Consider the following 22,071-nt stretch of genomic DNA (forward strand, 5'->3'; position numbering starts at 1 on the left):
CAGGCCAGCAACACCAATAAAAAGAAACCCATTGAGTTTATGAATCTAAGTCATGAAGTGTGGTCTGAACACATAACCTTCTGATTCTGAACATTGAGTCAAATTGAACGTAAAAGTGTTGGTCAGAATAACAGTTAAATAGTTAGCACGTCCATACAAAATTCTAACTTCTGCAGAATGACAATATACAGATTAATACCTGCATTAAAGTAGCAGAGCGAGGAACATTTTACAAATAAATTAAGTGTTTATTGCCACTAGTAATTAGTAGCTCCCAGGGACTGAATGATATTTTGTTGTTAAAGAGGAGATTAATTCTGAACAATTTAGCTGATCAGTTTGGTCCATCCACTCAGCATATGTCCCAATGAACAGCATCGCAAACCTAATTGTATCATTTCACCGCATTTGTACATTATCACAGTTTTCTGACAAGGCTGTACATTATTTCTGGGGATAATTAAGAATTTGCACAGGTCATTTCAAAACATGCCTGTTCTTTCATAAATCTATGCAACCGAATTTCTACAAAAGCTAAAGTTTACTGAGCTGAGGCATATTTATTAATACTTCGCATTCTTGGAACAAGCCAAGAACTGTAATGATTCACTTCCAGCTAAATACGCAAGTAATGCACATTGCCTCTAGTTAATAGCATTCAAACTCATTCATTCACTGCAACTAACCCATTTTTGTGGTGTGAATTTTCTCCTTTGATCTTGGCAACTATGCTCTATTGCATTAACAGAGAAAAATAAGTCAAATTCTTTCTTCCCAGTTTAAGTACTGAAATATAAAATGATAGGAAGTCTTAACCCAAGGGTATATGATGTTATAGGATATACTGAACTCAACGGTGACATTAAATGTTATTCATTCTGAATGTATAATAGAGCAAGTTGTGAGTGCTATAAAAATTGCCTTTTTCTATGGTTCATTCGATTTGCATGCCACTTATGGCATTAAAACAGATTCTCTTGAAAACAATTTAATCTAGGGACTATGTAATTTGTAAGACTAGAGTCATACATTGACTCAACCAAAGTGTCAATGCGATGAAACAACATTCTTAGTATAATAAATGGTTATGGGTAACCCTGTTTGCTTTGTTTTGAAACGGCCAAATAAGATAATTATCCTGTAGATTAGGAAAATATTTACATCCTTTCCAGATGTATCACAGCTTGGTATGGTTCCTGCTCCACGCAAGAAGCTACAAAGGGTTGTGAATGTAGCCCAGTCCGTCATGGAAGCCAGCTTCCCATCCAAGACTTCCTGCTGCCTCAGAAAAGCAGTCAGTATAATCAAGCACCCCAAACATTCTATCTTCCACCTTCTTCCGTCTGGAAAAAGATACAAAAATCTGAGATCATGCACCAACCAACTCAAGGAAAGCTCCTTCCCTGCTACCATTAGACTTTTGAATGGACCTATGTTATATTAAGTAGATCTTTCTCGACACCTTAGATATGACTGTAACACTACATTCTGCACCCTCTCCTTTCCTTCTCTATGAACGGTACGCTTTGTCTCTATTGCGCACAAGAAACAACTCTTTTTACTGTATATCAATACATGTGACAATAATAGACCAAATAAAATCATGTCAACTGGTAGGAAAAATTCAGTTTAATCCACTGAAGAAGTTGATTTATTTCAATTCTAATCTGCTGTGCCAACTATCCAGATTGTTTTAAATCTGGTAGGTGATAGATTATTGGTTGGAGGTTCCAACTTTAATAACATATGATACATCATTTCTCATTGCTGGCTTTGAAGAAAAAAATCTTAGACAGAGTAGTGAGTAAAAGTGAGATGGAAGGGCTGAGCAGAAATTGTAAGAATACAGTTGTGGGATTTTCCCCACAACTGGCTAGCTATTTCGCAGCGGTGGTGTTGGCCAACCAGAAAGTTCTGGTCCAGCCATTGTCAACAGGGTTTCCCCATTAAAGGTATTCCTCACTGCCAGGAACCCCACAGCAGGGGTGCGGTGTCAGAGGGACTGGATAATCCCAACAAAATGAATAGGCAGAAAATCCCAGCCAAAATTCTTAGCAGTGTCCAAAAAGAAAATTATACCCAGAATGCAATATCACAATGTAAAATGGAAAGGTCATACAGGTGGGCAAATTATGTTACCTAGACAGTCTGTTAACATTGAACGGAAAGTGTGACCAAGAAATAGGACAAAGGATTGGAATGGTCAAAGGTGCATTTCATAAAATGAAAAAGAATATGAGCGACTAAAAATTAGGCATGTAACCTGAGCATGTAAAACTGAGAATCCTGGAATACTACTGAGGTACAATAACATGTGTTGGACAATCAATGAAGCAATGCAGAGAAAAATTGAGGTGACAGAGTTGTGGTTTCTGAGATGAATAATGAAGAGACCTTGAACAAGTCATGTTCCCAATGAAGAGATGCGAATAACATCTGAAACCAAAAGATCTCTGCTGACTGAGATAAGGAATGATGTGGTGATGCCAGTGTTGGACTGGGTGGGCATGCTAAGAAGTCTCACAACACCAATTTAAAGTCCAATACGTTTATCTAGAAACACAAGCTTTTGGATCGGTGCTTCTTCAGTCACCTGATGAAGGGGCAGTTCTTCGAAAACTTATGATTCCAAATAAACCTGTTGGACTTTAACCTGGTGTTGTGAGACCTCATATTGAGATAAGAAGGAAAGAATCATAAATTCTTGGGCATGTAATTAGAAATCATGATTTAGAAAGTCTGATGCTGATGGAAATGATCGATGATAAAAGAGAGGAGGTGATGGCCTAGTGGTATTATTGCTAGACTATGAATCCAGAAACCCAGCTAATGTTCTGGAGACCCAGGTTTGAATATCCATGGCAGGTGGTGGAGTTTGAAACATGTGCTGAATCAATCTTTCTGAGAACTTGTATCTTTACATTGGGTGGCGATGGCCTAGTGGTATTATCACTAGACTAATAATCCAGGTACTCTGCTACTGTTCTGGGACTTAGGTTCAAATTCCACCACAGCAGTTGGTGGAATTTGAATTCAATAAAAAATATCTGGAATTGAGAATCTGCTGATGACCATGAAACGATTGACAATTGTCGGAAAAACCAATCTGGTTCACTAATGCCCTTTTGGGAAAGAAATCTGCCATCCTTACCTCGTCTACTCTGGAACCACAGCAATGTGGTTGACTCTCAACTCTCTGAAGTAGCCTACCAAGCCACCCAGTTCTAGGGTGACTAGGAATGGCAAATGCGTGCTAGGCAGCCAGCTACGCCCATGTTTCGTGAATGAATAGAAAAAGTCAAAGTAGACAATGAATCATCTTTTTAAACAGTCTCATAATCTGAATGAATATGTCACCAATGAAGATGCTCCACCTCTCCAGAACAAGGTTAACATGGAGGTCCTTGGTGACCAATAACTTGCTTAGGGTATGGGGCCTAAAGAGGGAAAGAGAAACAGAGAGGTGATTGAAAGCATTATGTAATTGTGAGAGAGATATTTGATTTTCTTTGTCTTCAGCTGAACATCAAAGATGTCGATATATCTTGCATAAGCTTGCCCCAAGTAATCACTTCTCCTTCTATTTCTTTAAAATAACCTCGAGGGAAGTGGTGTGAAGATAATGGCCACAAGTTTAATACTGTATGTGCTGCTCCAGATTTGATATCATTAAGAGATTAATTATATTTTTATTAATTTTGGACATCCAAGCAGGTATTTTAAATTAAACATTCCCTGATCTGTTCTAACAATCTTTTGCTACTGTCTTACTTTTACTTTTCATTAACTTGAATTGCAGATTATATCTTAAATGAAGTCATCAAATAGAGAATTTACTCCCCCACTATCCCAAGACTAGACATTATTAGGGTGATATGGGTTTCTGTTTGACCCCTTGGCAACATAGTGTCACTACAAACTGAGCTTACCATAGATTCCTACAGTGCAGAAGAGGCCATTCGGCCCAGTGAGCCTGCATCGACCACAATCCCACCCAGGCCCTACACCCATATCCCCATGCATTTACCCTAGCTAGTCCCCTTGACACTAAGGGGCAATTTAGCACGGCTAATCTACTTAACCCGCACATCTTTGGACTGTGGGAGGAAACCTGAACACCCGGAGGAAACCCACATAGACACAGAAAGAACGTGCAAACTCCATACAGATAGTCACCCAAGCTGGGAATCGAACATGGGTTCCTGATGCTAATCATTGTGCCAACATGCCGCCCAATTTATAAATTAACTCAATTCGTAGGAAGTAATGGCTCATTTTTGCGAGTAAACATTGGCATGAGAAAAAATGAAAGTAATATCTAAAAAAAATAAATTTACCTATTCCACAATTGTGTATGTGTAAATATGTTTCTTATTTCTCATCGGCATGCTGCCCATGGCAACATCATCTAAAAACAGAATATCAAGTTTGACATGTATGCGAAAGAAAACCAGCTCTCGCTCTCCATCACCTCTCTCAGTATCTCCATTGTCTATTATTTATTACATAGTTTAGTTTAAAGTTTTAAAGTTTATTTATTGTATCACAAGTAGATTTACATGAAATTACTGTGAAAATCCCCTAGTCGCCATACTCTGGTGCCTGTTGAGTATACTAAATTTGAATACATTTAGCATGGCCAATGCACCTAACCAACATATCTTTCAGACAGTGGGAGGAATCTGGAGCACCTGGAGGAAACCCATGCAGGCATGGGGAGAACGTGTAGACTCTGTACAGACAGTGACTCAAGCTGGGAATCAAACCCAATTCCCTGGCACTGTGAGGTAATAATGTTAACTACTGTGCCTCTGTGCCGCCCTAGTCTGCTAATCTAATATTCATGGCGGTCTTGTGATGCAGTGGGTAATGTCCTTGCCTCTGAGCCAGAAGCTCCCATTTGGAGTCCCACTTCAGGACTTGGTGGCCACCAAAGGTGTGTTCGTATTGAAGTCTGTAAATACTTCCAAATAGCTAATGGCCGGAGGTAAGAATGGGAGAATCTCCTCGTCAAGAATGCTTGATCCGGTGTGGTATCCCCCAAGCTACAATACCCGATGGATGACTAACAGCCTATTCCAGGAAAAAATTGTTATGAAAAGAGACATAAGCATATTCTTTGTCAGCCTCGTGTGCCGTTGAAGAAAAAGGAAGAAGAAGTTTAACATTCAGGAGTGGGTAAGCAGAAATTTCCTTCAACTTTGGGGAAGACTTGAAGCCCTTGTTTTTGATCCCTGCCACAAGCTTCTTTACCTGGTCAATGATTCCTTTTCCTGGCAACTTTTCAAGGCTAAATCAGATATTCCACACTTCTGACACTAAGATGGACTTCTCACCACATAGCCACTCCATCATCAAGAATGGATATCTCCACCTCGATCCTGGAGTCATGCCAGAATGATGTCGCACCAGAGAGGTGGCAAACTTTCAGGAGGGGTGATGCTTGTGTGTGGATCTCGCTAATGATATTGAAATCCATTCAAATTCATAGTGTGCTATTAGGCCTCTTGCTCATTTTGGGCATGAAGTTGTTCACTCCTGTGACTAGGGCTGGGAAGTTAGCAAATCATTTGGCACCAGGCTGGAGGGCTGTGACAAGTAGTGTTCTTCAGGGATCAGTACTGGGACCTTTGCTGTTTGTAATATATATAAGTGATTTAGAGGAAAATGTAACTGGATTGATGAGTAAGTTTGCAGAAAACACAAAGGTTGGTGGATTTGCAGATAGCAATGAGGACCATCAGAGGATACAGCAGGATATAGATCAGTTGGAGATTTGGGTGAAGAGGTGGCAGATGGAGTTTAATTCGGACAAATGAGAGGTAATGCATCTTGGAAGGTCTAATACAAATAGGAAATATACAATAAATAGCAGAACCTTTAAGAATATTGGTAGGCAAAGGGATCTGGGTGTGCAGCTTCACAGGTCACTGAAAGAGGCAATGCATTTGGAGAAGATAGTCAAGAAGGCATACGGCATGCCTGCCTTTATTGGCCAGGGCATTGAGTTCCACAATTGGCAAGTCATGTTGCAGTTTTATAGAACCTTAGTTAGGCCGATTTGGAATATAGTGTTCAATTCTGGTATCCACACTACCAGAAGGATGTGGAGGCTTTGGAGAGGGTACAGAAAAGATTTACCAGGATGTTGCGTGGTATAGAGGGCATCAGCTATGAGGAGAAGTTGGAGAAACTTGGTTTGTTCTCACTGGAATGACAGAGGTTGAGGGGCGACCTGACAGAAGTCCACAAGATTAAGAGAGACATAGACAGAGTAGATAGTCAGAAGCTTTCTCCCAGGATGGAAAAGTCAATTACTAGGAGGCACGTGTTTAAGGTGCAAGGGGCAAGGTTTAAAGGAGATGAACGAGGCAGATTTTTTACACAGAAGCTGGTGGGTGCCTGGAGGTGGAAGCAGATACGATAGTGACTTTTAAGCAGCATCTAGACAAATACATGAATAGGATAGGAATAGAGGCTTACGGTCCCCGGAAGGGTAGTTAAGTCAGATAGCATGGTCGGTGCAGGCTTGGAGGGCCAAAGGGCCTGTTCCTCTGCTGTTATTTGTTCTTTGTTTAAATCTGACATTTTGCTGCACAGGCTATCTGCCCATAAGATCCTGAGGGGATTTGACAAGGTGGATGCTAAAAGGATACATCCATTCCCTTGTGTGAGAGGCCAGAACATGGGGATGTAGTTTAAAAATAAGGAATGTGATCAAGCGGCCCCATTTGACATGGACGCGAATCCCCTTATGTCTGTTTAATCGTGTGGGTGGACAAAAATAGGATTTGCGCTGGCAAGATCTCAGGTTGCAATCGTCCCCATCGTGATCAGGTTCCCGCCCGTGCATTTCATGAATTTTAACAATTAAAGGGCTTTACAGTGTAGCATTCACACTCAATGTACCCACTCCCCACCCCCCATCCCCTCCAGCGGCATGATGTCAAAAGTGAACACTAGTCATGGTCACCTCATTGCAGCACAGCGGTGCCAGGGGGCCCCAGGGATTGAGGGATAAAGCTGGGTATTACCCTCTGGGCCCCTGGCAGTGCCAAGGGGGCTCTGACAGGGAGAGTAACCTCCATTGGTGGGGGAGTGTCCTCTTATGTGTGAATGGGAGGCAGAAAGGAGAGTCCAGATGCCTGTGGGGTGGGGGGGAGGGGCAGCCCTGATATCTGAGAAGGCGATGGAGGGAAGGGGAGAGGACGGGGAGCCCTGATGCCTGCAGGGATATTGGCATTCTCGTGGTGGGGGTGTCCCGATGCTTGGGGAAGGGGTCCCTATTTCCGTGGGAAGGGAAGGGAAAGGGTGTGTCTTGATCTATATGAGGTGAGGGAGGGGGTCCATTTTGTGACAGGGATGTCCTTTTTAAACAATGTGCTAATCTCAGAATCCCAGTGTTGATGGTGCGTTTAGGCCCCGCCCCTCCAGCTGGCTGTGTGATCCTCAGCAGTATTTGAAATCGCACAGATTGCTGTTAAATGAGGGGAGAAAAAGCGTCTGTGAAGCCGGCGAGTTTTGCTCCACTTTGCTCACCTTACCCAACTCTCTGTGCAGTTTTGGGAGAATTCCGCCCAGGGGCTGCAGATGGCGAAGAGAATTTTCTTTTTCTCTGAGAGAATCATTAGCATGTGGAATGCCCAACCCTCGAAAGCAGCGGAGGCTGATCGTTGAATATTTTTAAGACTGTGTTGGATAATTGATTCTTGATTAACAAGGAAGTCAAAGGTTATACAGTAGAGTTGAAGTCACAATCAGGTCAGCCACATCTTATCAATTGATGGCGCAAGCCTGAGACCAAATAGTCCACTCCTGTTCCTGATCCGTATATTCATATGTCCGGGCGGTAAACAGGTCATAAGAATAATTCACTGAATACATTGTTTTATTTTACACGAAGTTAGATTAAGAATTTTTTTTAAGTAATTACAATGGAGAGAGTGTTTTAAAAAGAGTTAAAATTCATTTTTATTCTGCCATCATCAAATACTTACATTTATATCCCACTTCAAAAGATTCTGTTAATTGAAGTCTCATTTGTCTAATATTCAATATGTTGCTATGGAAACTGCAGCAGTGCATCTGAGCCTTTTTTACAGATCACACCATATTGTGCCTCTCAGTATTGAAATAGACTCTAAAAAGCTTCCAGAACGTAAGGACATGTCTTTGAATTGAAGCAGACTTGCACCTAACAAAAAGAAAGACTTATAAAAACAAAATGTGAGACGTACAGGTGATCAGGCAAAGAATTCCAATGAAAAGGTTAGTGATACCGCACACAATAACTCAGAAATGAGCAGTCTGATTTTAACTCTGCGTGGGTGACTGAGTTTTAAGGGAGTTAAATCTTGTGGTGGGTTCCCTTTTACCTATTTCTGTGTTTCCAGTTATATTCACACTGCTCCCCCTTTCTTTACTGTTGTCTGTCTCCTTCTCTTCTGGTTTTTTTCTTCCCAACCATTCTTTGGTTTCCTCTTCTGTGCGGGTCCCTCATTTTATTCAGGAAAAAACTGTGGGCTGCACTTTCTGATTGTTTGGAGGGAAAATGAGCCTGCAGCTGACAATGTGGATCCTTTGCCTACCCCTCCTCTTGTCCCAATCACCTCTTTGGGTTACATGACAGGTAATCAATACAGGCCAGTGCTGACACTGAAGATTGGAGATCCAATTAAGGTGTCACGTGGTGGCCCGACAGGTAATTGTTTTATGTCACTGCAGTCATTTAACCTTGGGATTTACAACGCAATGCCACAACGGCATGATGGTCGCAGTTAAGGTAAATGTTAGCATTTTAACAAAGGAATGTCCGCAGGAACTTTTTGCACGGCAGATTTTAGTGGAATGCTTCTAATGAATCACTTGTGAACTTACTTAAGCATAGACATGGGACAAGGGTGGAGGGGGAAAAACACATTGTTAAGATGGCGGTGCGGGCTCGTTGGGCCGGAGGGCCTGTTTCCCGTGCTGTGTTGTTCTTTGTCCTTCTTACTTGCATCCCATGTTTCTTATAACTGATTAATAGAAGTTGCCAAGCTATCATTGGAAAAAGTAAGGACTGGCTTCAGTTTTGCGTCATTATCCGCTGATTTCAGTATGAGGTAATGGCAGTTAGCAACTCATCGGGGAATCTTCATTTTTAATCAGGTGTCTTATTTCCTGCCTGAAAAAAACAACAAAAGCCCCGCATTGACTGTGAAGAGAAAGACCCACCATGAGGGGACAGTGGCAGGCTTTCCTCTCCACTGAGGGCCCAAAATGTGACATACCATCCGCCAAGAGCGACTGGCCAATCAACTTTTACTTGGCAGTGCCACAGAGGAGGCCATGTCTGCTGCCAGAACAATGCCAACTGGGGTCTCTGGATAGCGGGACGACCCAGGAAAAAGTAAATGCTGTTGGAATGATGGGAAGGGGAGAGGGGAGAGTGGAGAGTGCTATAGGTATTGACAGCAAGGGTGGGTATTAGCTGTCAATGGCCACTTCCCTGTCCCATGTCCGTGCCCTCAATCCTGCAATCATGCACAGCCTAGTGTAGATATAGAACAAAGAAAAGTACAACACTGGGACAGGACATTCAGCCCTTCAAGCCTGTGCCAATCATGATGCCCTAACTAAAAAAAACCTTGTGCCCTTAATTGGCCCATATCCCTCTAGCCCCTATTCATGTACCCATTTAGATGTCTCGTAGAGACAAGCTTCCCTCCAGCTGACAGGCAGCCCACTCAGTTTAACCACTCATGCGGGCAGCATGTTGGCAGATCTGTCTGGAGCAGGGAAGATTGCAGTGGAGGCAAGAAGAGGCCCTTAAGTGATCACTGATTGGCCACTTAAGGGACTCAAGTTGAGGCAGGGCAGTAAGTTCGACTCTGGCTCTTCTGACATTGTACCCACTTCTGGTGGAAGCAGGAAGCCTTCAGGTATTGGACACAATGCCAATTTTTCAAATCCCACCTCCTTCCTTCCCCCAACGGTTATGGATATGTTATGTAATTAGATACAAAACAGCTGATCAACAGTAATATTGCTTACAATGAGTCAAATAAACAGGGCTGTACGCCAAATACCTTGCAAGAGAAAATTCATTATAAAGGCCAGCACTGGGATGTAGTGTGGAGGTGTTTGACAGTGGTGGGGGGAAAGGAGTGGTTAGGTCCAAGGAACACAGAAAAATATTCTGAAGGTTATAAAAGCTAGAGATGGAAGTAAAGTGAGCCACATTTATAGGGCATTCTCTTCCATCTCTCATTCAATGGCTCCGAGACACCTTTATCTCCATCACTATCTCAAAACTTGGTACTGGTTCCACAGTTGTCAAAGTCAACTTCATCCCACCACATCACCTCAGAATCTAACTTTGAGCTCTCTCGTATAATTTCCTCCCTGTCCTTTGTTTATGATCAAGACAAGTCTACCTTAGTCTTTGGTCTGCTAATGTAACCTGAACAATATCCTGAATTTCCACCACACATTCACGTGCCCACTTTGGCTGCTCCAAATCCAAACTTCCATATCCCTTTTTGTTCTTTTCAGCCCCTCAGGCTCTCCTCTCTTGTTACATCCTCTGCCTTTCACCAGTCAAAGTCGCCTTTCATTTCTCCCCTCTCAAGAATATAGGGTGGGATTTTCTGGCTACGCTCACCCCAAGAGGCCATCTTTGATAATGTCCTAATGTCTCTTAGCACCCGTACTGTCCCTTCCACTTCCTACCCCATTTACATAAAGGACCCAATTTATGAATTACAATCCTGAATTCCTGAAACCCTAAGCTCAAACCTTTCCATTTGGCTTTCCTACTTTGAAGAGCTCCTTAAAACAAAGTCTCTCGTCATTCCTCCTGTCTCCTTTATCTTGGAATCAATTTTTGTTTGATTTTATTCCTCTGCTAAGACATTTGGATACGTTTTCAGGGTCGAACCATGAATATAGTGTTGATAAATGCCATATAACAATTTGTTATTGTTGACTGAAAACTGGGCTTTGATGTGATATGAATGTAAAGCTCTGCTTTGATACAAAAGATCATGTCAAAGTCAAGCTTTTAATACAGAGAAGCACCTGAGAAATGAACACACTAATAATGTTATTAAAACATACAAAATGCAATTTAAAGCATAATTTCATGCATGTTGTAGTGAAATTTGGTTTTTTTCTATTACTTGTAACTTTGTGTCAAATCTTTTTGGTTATTAGAAATTCAGTTACTAAAAACAAAATGGCACCAAAAATGCCTTCACAAAGCATTCCAGGACAGCACAGTGGCATTGTGCTTAGCACTGCTGCCTCATAGCTTCAGGTTCAATTGTAGCCTCGGATGACCGTCTGTGTAGAGTTTTCACATTCTCCCCATATCTGCATGGGGATTTCCTCTGGGTGCTCTAGTTCCCCCCACACTCCAAAGATGTGTGGGTTAGGTGGATTGGCCATGGTAAACTGGCACTTAGTATTAGGGGGATTAACATGGTAAATATGTGGGGTTATGGGGATAGGGTCTGGGTAGGATTTCCATTGGTATAGGCTCAATTAATTGAATGGCCTCCTTCTGCACTGTAGGGATTCTATGATTTGTGTTCAGTGATTTGTAGGGAACGATAATATACCTCGTTTAGTGGCATCAGAGTTAAAATGTTAACATCTGATACGTAGCAATGTAAATATTTATCTGTTGCATTTCAATCTTGTGGTGCCCTAAGCAAGGATTGTAATAAGGTATAGATCAGTCCATTGGTCAATTTCACTCAAGAGAAAAACATTACAGCTAACAATACAATGTAATATCACAGTGCATACCTTCGTCATGCACTCTTGAATTCTGCACTCAATTCTTGCTGCCTGCCCAACTTTAGAAGATTCATAACGCTGAACAGATTCCATAATAAGATAGGACTGCTACGAGTTATTATCTGGTTGGTGCAAAGTGCATGCAATACTTTTGCTCTCATATCTAACAAATTAATTTCAACAAATACGTGTATCATCTTCCTTGAATTTACCAACACTCACTGGAGGGCTTGTGATCAATCAAGGTTAGCAATCAAAATTTTAATCACAAAAGCATTTGACCCCTTTGAAGTTAAAGGCGTGAAAAACAAAAATACTTAAATATGGGAAACAAGAGGTAACAGTTTAATGATCTGCTAGATTCAATTGCTAAACTATCAGTACAAAACGCTGGAAATAATTTCAAAGGCACATATTCAAAAAGGCACAATTGGCTGCAGCTCAACTAATTGCTGCTGGATGTAAAATATTCTAGGCTGCCCATGTTTAATTGACTCTATTATATAACCTCATTGTAAAACGACTTTGAACTAAATGGACCCTGCATGGAAGAAAGCAAGTTGGTAAATAAGTTTGCGATTAAATAATAGTGTAATAATGCATTTCTGATTTCCAATCAGCAGCTCAGCTCTGGTACTCTGCCATTTAGTAAGTCTGGCTTTTCCAAAATTGAAATTTTAAGTAAACGCCAATTTCATATGTAATGATATTAAAATATCTAGATTTAATAATTGGAATTGTGACTAAAGTGCCTCAATGATGATATTCTCTTCTCTCTGGTATAAATCATCAAGCCTCTCATACCTCAGTGAAGACTAGGGATAACCATTGCACCAATGCTCTTCTCCATTTTCCTCACTGCAAAACTGCAGCTCACCTCCAGAAAATTGCCTACAGGACCTCCTTAAATCAGCTTCCAGACTGTGTAACATGTTGTTACACAGATTCAATGGACAATAGCTGACGCTAAGTGGGATAGCAGCAAGCACACTGTGATCTCTGGAAATATCTTTGCTTGAAAGCCTTTTCCAAACACCACACTCTCCAAGTTGTTAAAGGCAGTCAACGAGAAGACGAAACGGACGGACCCGAGGAATCCTCTGATGATGGTGATCGAAGAAGATCAATAGCCAGGTCCTGGGGAAAAAGTGGACATTTTTGGACCTCCTGACAAAGGCAATGAAATTCATCATTGCCTCCAATGTGCCAGTTCAACCATCGGTCAACTGAGAAAAAGAATATTTAAGGATCAGGATCACAAGCCCAAGAATAAGTCATGAGTTACCTTCCAGCAGTGATCATTGTGTTCCTATAGATTTCAGAGACTTGGGGCTGATTATATGCTGAGGCTGGGCTTCCCACACCCCAGCGTAAACTTCAGACTTATCTGCCTCCCAGTTGTCTGGCTTTCCCTGATATAACTTTCCAGGCGACAGACCTTTAGTTAATATGAGATGGGACTGCCATCCACCTCCAGCAGGAAGTACCACCTCATAGAGATGCCAGCCAATCAGAAGTTAGCAGCTGTGTGCCACACCTGGATTGGTGGCCACTTCAGGTATTGCAAGAAGCCCAGGACAAACAGGAACCACGATTGCACCAAATCCAGGTTAATCTGGGATAGCACTGGAGCTAGACCCCTGTGAGGGGGCTGGGAGGGCACTTTGGACAGGGCTGGGGTGGAGATGAGCAATGGGGAGGTAAAACTGCTGAGAAGGTGCGAGCTTCCGATTGGCATGGGGATCACCAAGGAGACACTCCCCTCCTTTCATTCACCAGCAGCCTGTTGGATTAAACCTGCTGGGTGATACATTGAGCCAAGATATCTATTGCCACCTAGTAACTCAGAGGAGCAGCAGGATGGAGCCCTTAATTGGGCATTAATTGCCCATTTAAGGGCATTAACTGGCCAAGGGCAGATGGCCCAACTGATGCCTCCCCCAAGTGCTTGTGAAATGGATTGGCTGGCAGCTGGAATGGTGTCACAATTTCGAGATCCACCTGCTTATTTTCCCACCTGCAAGCAGCCAAAAAAATTCAATCCTTGGACAACTTATAGCAGGCACCCTACCGCACTGGAGAAGTACCAATAGCAGTACAAGATCTTCCAAATTAGGTGGCAAAAAAGGTGGTCCAACAGCGGTTTCCTCTCCAAAACCAAGCCAACTTGCTAATTATTCAAAACCGGCTCCATTGGGTTTCATACCTGATTCCAGATTCCTGAAACAACCGTTCTATTCAGAACTGGGTCGCGCTCGGAGACTTCCAAGAGGACAGCAGAAAAGCTTTAGCCAAAGCATCAAAGCATCCCTGAAACATCCCCACTGAATTCAAAGTTATTTAGGTTAGATTGATTGGCCATGTTGAATTACCATTTAGAGCATCCCAGGATAAGTGCATTAGGGGGATTAACGGGGTAAATATGTGTGGTTACAGCAATAGAGCCTGCGTAGGATGTTTTGTTAGAGAGTCAGTATAGAGTTGATGAGCTGGGAAGCCACCAAGTACATTGACAGACTTTGTCAGTCGAATGCAAAAGTGATGTTGAGGCTTCAGAGAGAGCACAATGACTCCAAACACTTCAACTGCCCAACATTTCAAACACCACCTGCCCCACATGTGGCAGAATTTGCACATTGGACTTGGGAACTATTTCAAAGCGGAAATGAGACATCTTCAATCCTGAGGTAAGAAGAAGCAGAAGAAGGAAGATGATGACCAGAATTCTTCTGCTAGGGCCAATCCATCTTTCTTGACTTCAAGGGGTTGATCATGTGCTCACCGATTCACGGGATTTGCGCGTGCGTTACCCAGCACCAGATATCTGGCGCCATCTGACCCACACTGGAAACCAATGGGGATACCAGGTAAGTGATTTAAATCTACTTTCAATGTAATTTAAGTCTGATTAGTGGGGCCAGGGCTGAATTCTCCAGGCCTGCTAGCATCTCCCACCCCATCAGGAGTAATTCATTCCAGTGGAGTTCAGGCTAGTTCCCCACTTCCAGGGAACTAACAGGACAACCCACTGGAGTGAATGGGGGATAATTGAGGCCCCACAGGGGGTCAGGTGGTGGTGTGCGGTGGTGCCCCCTGGGCATAGGCACCCTGGCAATGCCAGCCTATGCCCTCGGTACTGCCCAAGAGGCAAAGTGCCCATGCCCAGGGGGCACTTTGCAACTGCCTATCAGGCATAGGGCAATGCCAGTGGGGCAGGACCTACCGGGGGCAGGGCCTAGGTGATGATTGGTGGGAATGGGGGCAGACGGGGGTGGGGGGGGCACTGTGTGCTGGAGGGTGTTCTGCTGGGAACTGGGGATTGTCACTGCTGGGGTAGTGGGGGAGGAGGGCTGGAGAATGGGCCGTCCAAAAGGGGGGGAGCATTTAGGGCTGGCCCGTGAGTCAATGGGGGGCTGCGATTGGGCCGTGGGGGATGGACGGACAGCAGGGTCTTGGGCTGGCCAGTGATCAAGCTGGCCAGCAAACTGCAGGCTGACAGATAGGGGCCACTGCGCATGCACAGAGCTCCAGAACTGTCAGCTTCTGGCATGAATAGGCCCCATCCCCCTGAGCTTATAATGATATTCCCAATTGTGACCAGAGTGTGGGAGATTCTTGCCTGAAGTTGCACTAAAAATATCAGCGTGATTTACATCAGTTTTCCTATGAATTCAACACTGGGTACTTTTTTGAGAAAATCGCAACCCAAATCGCCAATGAAATCACCATGTAATGATCATTATGACCATAATAAATGTCTGAGATCATGATACATTAATATAGTTGAAAATTCTGACATAATCATTTCCCTCAGGGTAATGGACACCTTCCTTGTTGAGCAGGTGATATTACTCATTGTTTTGGGCACAGATTGAGTTCCAAACCACTACTGAGTGCTTGAAAGAACACAATTATTGTTAAAAATCACAGCTTTGTTGAAGAAATGTTTAGCAAATGCAGAAACAGATTCTCATAACTTGGGACACTGATGGAATTGACATTGAAATATTTCACTTTGTTACAGAATGTTCATGTGCTGTGAGGATTAAATCACATGGAGAAGCAAAACAAGCCTATTTTCTTATCTCCCCTGGCAATCAATTATTGTCTCAAGCCTTTTGGCATCATTCCATTTCCTGCAGCAATAGTTTTGGGTGGGTACAGAAACATACTTGTTATGTTACTTGACTGGTATCCTGGGCAAAGCCAGCTGGGAATTTAAATTCAATTAATTCAACAAAGTCTGGAATCTGAAAAAAGAAATGCTTGCATCAATAACGGTGACAATAAAACTTGTGGATTGTAGCAAAAACCCATCTGGTTCACTATTTTCATTACTCATCTGGCCTATCTGTGACTCCAAGTTCATAAGTAACTGGTTGATCCTTAACAACACTCTAAAATGGCCTCACAATTTATCCAGTTTTGCTCACCACCATGTTCTCAAGGGCAATTAGGGTTAGATACTAAACATTGACCTCACGGGCATACCCACATCCTGTCAACGAATAAAAATGAAACATTGACCAAGATTTTGTAGTTTTAATAACAAAACAGCCAGATTAATAGTAATCTCTAGCATCCACATGTAAACAATTAATTGTGGAATTCCAAAAGTTTTTGTGAGGAGTACAATGCTTATCCACAGAGTGCTCCATTGAACTTCCCAAAAATAGCAATCTTTCGAAAACACCTGTTGGAACTTTTTCTTTCACATTGTAATATCACTATTAAACCCTTCAAAAAAGTTAATGAAGTGAGACTAGCTTTCTAATAGTATATTAAGTCATGAGTACCTATTGACAATCACTCTGGCTCTGGACAACTAACTTCACATATATGTAACATAAATATACTTGTTATTATAATGTCTTTGTTTAGGATAGTTCAACTTCTATCTTTCGCTTTTTGTAAAAATTCCAATATTTTGCTTTCTGTAAAACTTTTAAAATATAAAGGATAATCACTGCATCTCTGCCCATTGAAGTGGTGGAGGCTGCCTCGCTAAATATTTTTAAGACGTGGGTTGATGGGTTTTTGATAAGCGAGGGGATTAAGGGTTATGGGGAGAGGGCGGGAATGTGGAACTGAGCCACAACAGATCAGCCATGATCTTATTGAATGGCGGGGCAGGCTCGAAGGGCTAGATGGCCTACTCCTGCTCCTATTTCTTATGTTCTTATATTTTACTTCCTGCTTTGCTGACTATGAAAATACTTCAATGTGATTGGCTGCTTATTTTTTTTTAATTCTTTCATGGGATATGGGCATCACCAGCCTTTGCTGCCTATTGCTAATTGTACTTGAACTGAGTGGCTTGCTTGGCCATTTAAGAGAGCAGTTAAGGATCAATCATATAGCTGGGGGTCTGGAGTTATATGTTGGGCAGGCTAGGTATGGATAGCAGGTTTCCCTTCCTAAAGAACATTAGCGAGCCAGTCGGATTTTTACAACAATTGATGATAGTTGTCATCGTCACTATTACTGAGACAAGCTTTATATTCCGGATTTATTAATTGAGTTTAAATCCCACCAGCTGCTGTGGTGGAATTTGAACCCATGTTCCACAGAGCATTAGCCTGGATCTCTGGATTACTAATCCAGTGGCATTAGCATTGCACAACCATCTCCCCCATGATCATGATACTGGCCATTTGGGGATCTCCTTGAACTGGTATCACGATTGATATTAATGTTGGGAAAGGTGAAATCCACTCCATAGACATCACTAGATATTTATGGACAGTTTTCTTAGAGATCACGATGAGTGACATCACTTCACCGTTAATGGCAAAATTTTACAAATTTAAGTTTACAAATGGACATTTCGGTAGATTCTAGAATTTAAATGTTAAAAATATTACATTTGAAGGATAACGCCACCATAATGATTTTGCATCAAATATCGATCAGTATGCTTTCCAAAAGTCAAATACCCAATATTTGTAATTTTATCATATATCTTAGTAACATCCAAGTTTTAATGAGTGATGTGGTGTCGAAATAAATCGACCCTTATCTTCTGTCGCGACATTCACAGCCTCTTTAAAGTTACCTGTAATGTTTCACATTATTTCTGAGCAGCAGCAATGATACAATGAACCTGTTAGGAGAGCTCAGGCTTTTGTAAACATCTTTTCCAGCCCTCCTATAAGAAGCAACCCATTAAAGCTGCAAGTGACATTGAAGAAATAACCTTGTCTGTAAATTTTATAACACCAAGCATACACAGCTAATAACATTACTCACTCTAACTTGTGGAAGAACTTTGTTTCCTATCTCTGCAAGAATTTTCAGAATTTTGTATTACATAATGCATTCTAGATAAAATGAGTTGCCTTATGTCAGTTCCCTTTGGGTGCAAATCAACTAAATTTGTATCAATTATTAAACTGCCATTTTATTTTAGAGAAACCATAAGTTCGCTGTTGAGTACTTTGCTGTGTAGTCTTTGACACTTGTCAAAGTAAACCATTGGAGATTATTGTTTCTTAAAACCATTACTTTTTATTTACAACTACTGTAGAAAAAGTAAAGTCGCCATAATCCTAGATAACCATATGTTGCTCTCCCTCGCAAAGGACGCTAACTAGAGGTGATTTAACCTATGGATCACCACACCTTGGATGAGGGGCAAGGTTGAGAAGGTGGGGCCTTTATGAATAACCTCAGCCAGTATGGGAATTGAACCTGCATTGTTGCTGTGCATCACTAACCAGCTGTCCAACCAACCAAGCTAAACCAACCCCCTGAGCTACTGTGTAATGGGACCTCTGCACAAAGTTGGAATTTCTGCTCTTTTTGGATCGCTATTTCTCAGTCACGTGATGACTCATTACCATTACATTAGCATCATGTACTGCTGGTATTAACATTCCACATTGTGGATAACATAGCAGGTGTGGAGGTTGTTTTCCTCATCTTCTGGTGGGAGTCTACTAAAATATTTCATTTCCCAGGTTTTTCAACAAATTCTTTAAAGGTGAAATGTCATCCTTTCCTTTCAAGGTAAAACATCAACAAGGAGAAAGAGGTGGGGCATGGAGACTTCCTATGCTGGAAGTACCAACTAACTGGATTCTGTTGAAACCTGGCATACGTGGGGAAGTTGATATGCTGAGGGAGTTAGGGCATACCAACCCTCAGATGGACCATGGACCAGAAACACTTTCACACAGAAACAAAGTGCAACAGTAATGCCAGTTTCACTAAGGCAACAATTAGGCATCAAAGCAGAAGTCATAACTCTAATCAATATAGATACATCGTCTTGTATACATGAACTAGAAACTCCTTAAAATATCACAGCACAGATTCAGTTTTCACAGGGCTTCCAGCACTACTTACACTTCCCTTTCATGATGTAAAGGCTGCTTTTAAGTAATATCAGTCACTCACAACAGTGAATGATGTTTCAGTCAATGAATAACCTGGGTAGCATGCTTTGCACATGACACTCAGTAAAACTCCCCATCAATCTGCCAATATTTCTGATATAAATAATATCCTAGGTGCAAATTATCATGCCATATGTAATCCCAGCTTCAAAGGTTAATGTAAGGATCCAAGTGTTCCATTGGTTGTCTATCATTGCATCATGTGATTTGTTGCACCTTCAAGTGCCTCCATCACTCAATGAATAGTTGAATGACAAACCAAAAGACCTCCAGATTCAATACTTAGCCTGTGTTTACTTGTCTTATCTCAGCTGAAATAATTGTAGAAATACAATTAGCTTCAATATCCTTGGATTGGGGAAAAGTTATTGGTAATGTTCCCCTACCCTGACCACTGTGTATTGAAAATAAGACATATATGATGAATATTATTCCATTGGGAAAAAGGTTCAAAAGTCTGAGGTCACATACCAACTGACTCAAGAAAAACTTCTATCCTTTGCCATCAGAGCTTTGAATGGACCTTACATTAAGTTGATCTTTCTCTACACCTTAGCTATGACTGTAACACTACATTCTGCGCCCTCTCCTTTCTTTCTCTATGAATGGTATGCTCTGTAGGTTTAGCGTGCAAGAAACAATACTTTTCACTGTATACTAGTACACTGGTACAACTATACTAATAAATCAATTCAAATCAGCCAAGAAAAGGATCAAGTTTAACCATGACAACTACAATTTGTTGCCAATATGCCTATTGAAAATTATCTCACTTACTCACTATCAAGCCTCACAAAGGAAGATGAGTCACTTGATTGAAGTACCACCAAAAAGTGATTGGTGCCCATGGAATTCTCAACTTGCAAAACCAATGGCCAATGTCTTCAGTGGAGAAAGCAAGAGAAGGAGCTAACATCGTAATCCAATTTCTTTTATTCTGAGTCTAAAATGCTTTCTGCTGATTTCCATATATCCAATAAAGCTCAATCCATTTACTAAGATGGGCAAATGCTGTTTGCTGTTACTAGCTGACCGTTCGACCAAAACAACATCTACAAGCAATCAAATAACCATTATCACATCTTGGTCTTGTTTCAATTTTTGAATGACTTGGTAGCTTATGGACACCTCTCGAATATGTACTAGGACCTCTTTTTCTAATTGCACATGTTTCCTGGAATTGGTGTCCTAATGTATACTGAGATTCTTCCCACAAGAATTAATTTATCTTTTCTGTATTTTGTAATCAATTTTTTTTTGTTTGATTATGGAACCAAACTATAAACAGAGGGGTTAGTTCTATCATGCAACTGAGCACACATTCATTTATATTTCTTCTATACAATACAGTGGAACATCAATTTAACAGACACTAATTTTAACAGACTTTTCATCTGAAACCCAATTTGCACTTACTTTGCTCTAATGGATCCATTTTATTTAAAATACAGTCTGTACACGTTTAATTATTCAACAAGCTCTGCTATGTAATGTGTGGAGTGAGGTCTTGCCTTCTTTATTTCCAGTATGTAACTGTAAATTATTGGCTAAAGTTTTCATTGCATAAATTCAGTAGCAGCTAAGTGAAAGCAAAATGCCTAGTTATAGAAACAAGTTATTATTGAAATATATATTGTAAAGGGTTCACAACCTTGATCTCATATTTGACCCCAAGATGAGATTCCAACAATTTATCTGTAACATTGCCTGACTCTGCTCCTGCTCGACTCATCTCATTTATATTTTTGTTACTTTTAGACTTGAATGTTCCAATCTTTTCCTGGTCTGCAGCCCATCTTCCAACCTCCTTAAATTTAAACTCATGCAAAAGCTTGTTACTTTTGTCCTTTCTCACACCAGCTGCCATTCAGCCACCATCCCTGTGCTCACTAACCTACACCGGTTGCCATTTATGCACCACCTCGATTTGAAGACTCCATTCCTGTTTTTAAATCTCTCCATGGCTTTGCCCCTCCCTATTCCACCTATACAACACTCCTAAGATCTCATGTCTCCTGCAATTCCAGCCTCTTGCACATATCCAATTTTAATCACGCCACTATGGGAAAAAAAGTAAAGTTATTTATTAGCACAGTGGTTAGCACTGCTGCGCCCAGGGACCCATGTTCAATTCTGGCCTCAGGTAACTGTCTGTGTAGAGTTTGCACATACTCCCTGGGTCTGCGTGGGTTTCCTCCAGGTGCTCTGGTTTCCTCCCACAGCCCAAAAACAGGTGCAAGGTAGATGGATTGGTCATGATAAATTGCCCCTTAGTGTCAGGAGGATTATTGTTGGTGCAGGCTCAATGGGCCAAATGGCCTCCATCTGTAGGTTCTATGATTCTAAACCTCTCAGCCTCTCATCCTGTCTTTTCTCCCATATGCCAGTCCTTGTGTCATTGACTAAACTTTTGTCCATGTCCTCTAATATGCTTTTCTATGGCTCAGTGTAACATTTTGTTTGACAATTGCCTGTGAAGTACCCTGGAACATTTTATGATGTTAAAGCTCTACATAAATCAACTATTTGCATAATCTCTTAAAATCACTCAGACGTCTGCATTCTTAGGCTGTATTCTAAATCATAAGTTCATGGTTTCTCATTTTACTTGTGGTCATTCACATAGCCTTCGTGCCCTTACAACTCTGAGATAGAGTTCCTGTTTTCAGTGAATCGTGTCAACTTTCAGGTTTCCTGTCTCCCGGAGTTTCCACTCAAATTAATTTGCATATCATTGAACATCATATCTGCCAAGAATTAATGCAACTGGGCACTGTTTTACAAAATCATTTTTAAAAATTTTGCTTCTCAAAAATTCCCTTCATTTTTAAAATGGAAACTTGCTAACATTCAATTAAAGCAGCTGAAAATATGCATATGATGAAATAAA

Source organism: Carcharhinus amblyrhynchos, chromosome 22 (genome assembly GCF_965287045.1).
Source record: "Carcharhinus amblyrhynchos chromosome 22, sCarAmb.v2.hapA, whole genome shotgun sequence".
Taxonomy (NCBI): Eukaryota; Metazoa; Chordata; class Chondrichthyes; order Carcharhiniformes; family Carcharhinidae; genus Carcharhinus; species Carcharhinus amblyrhynchos.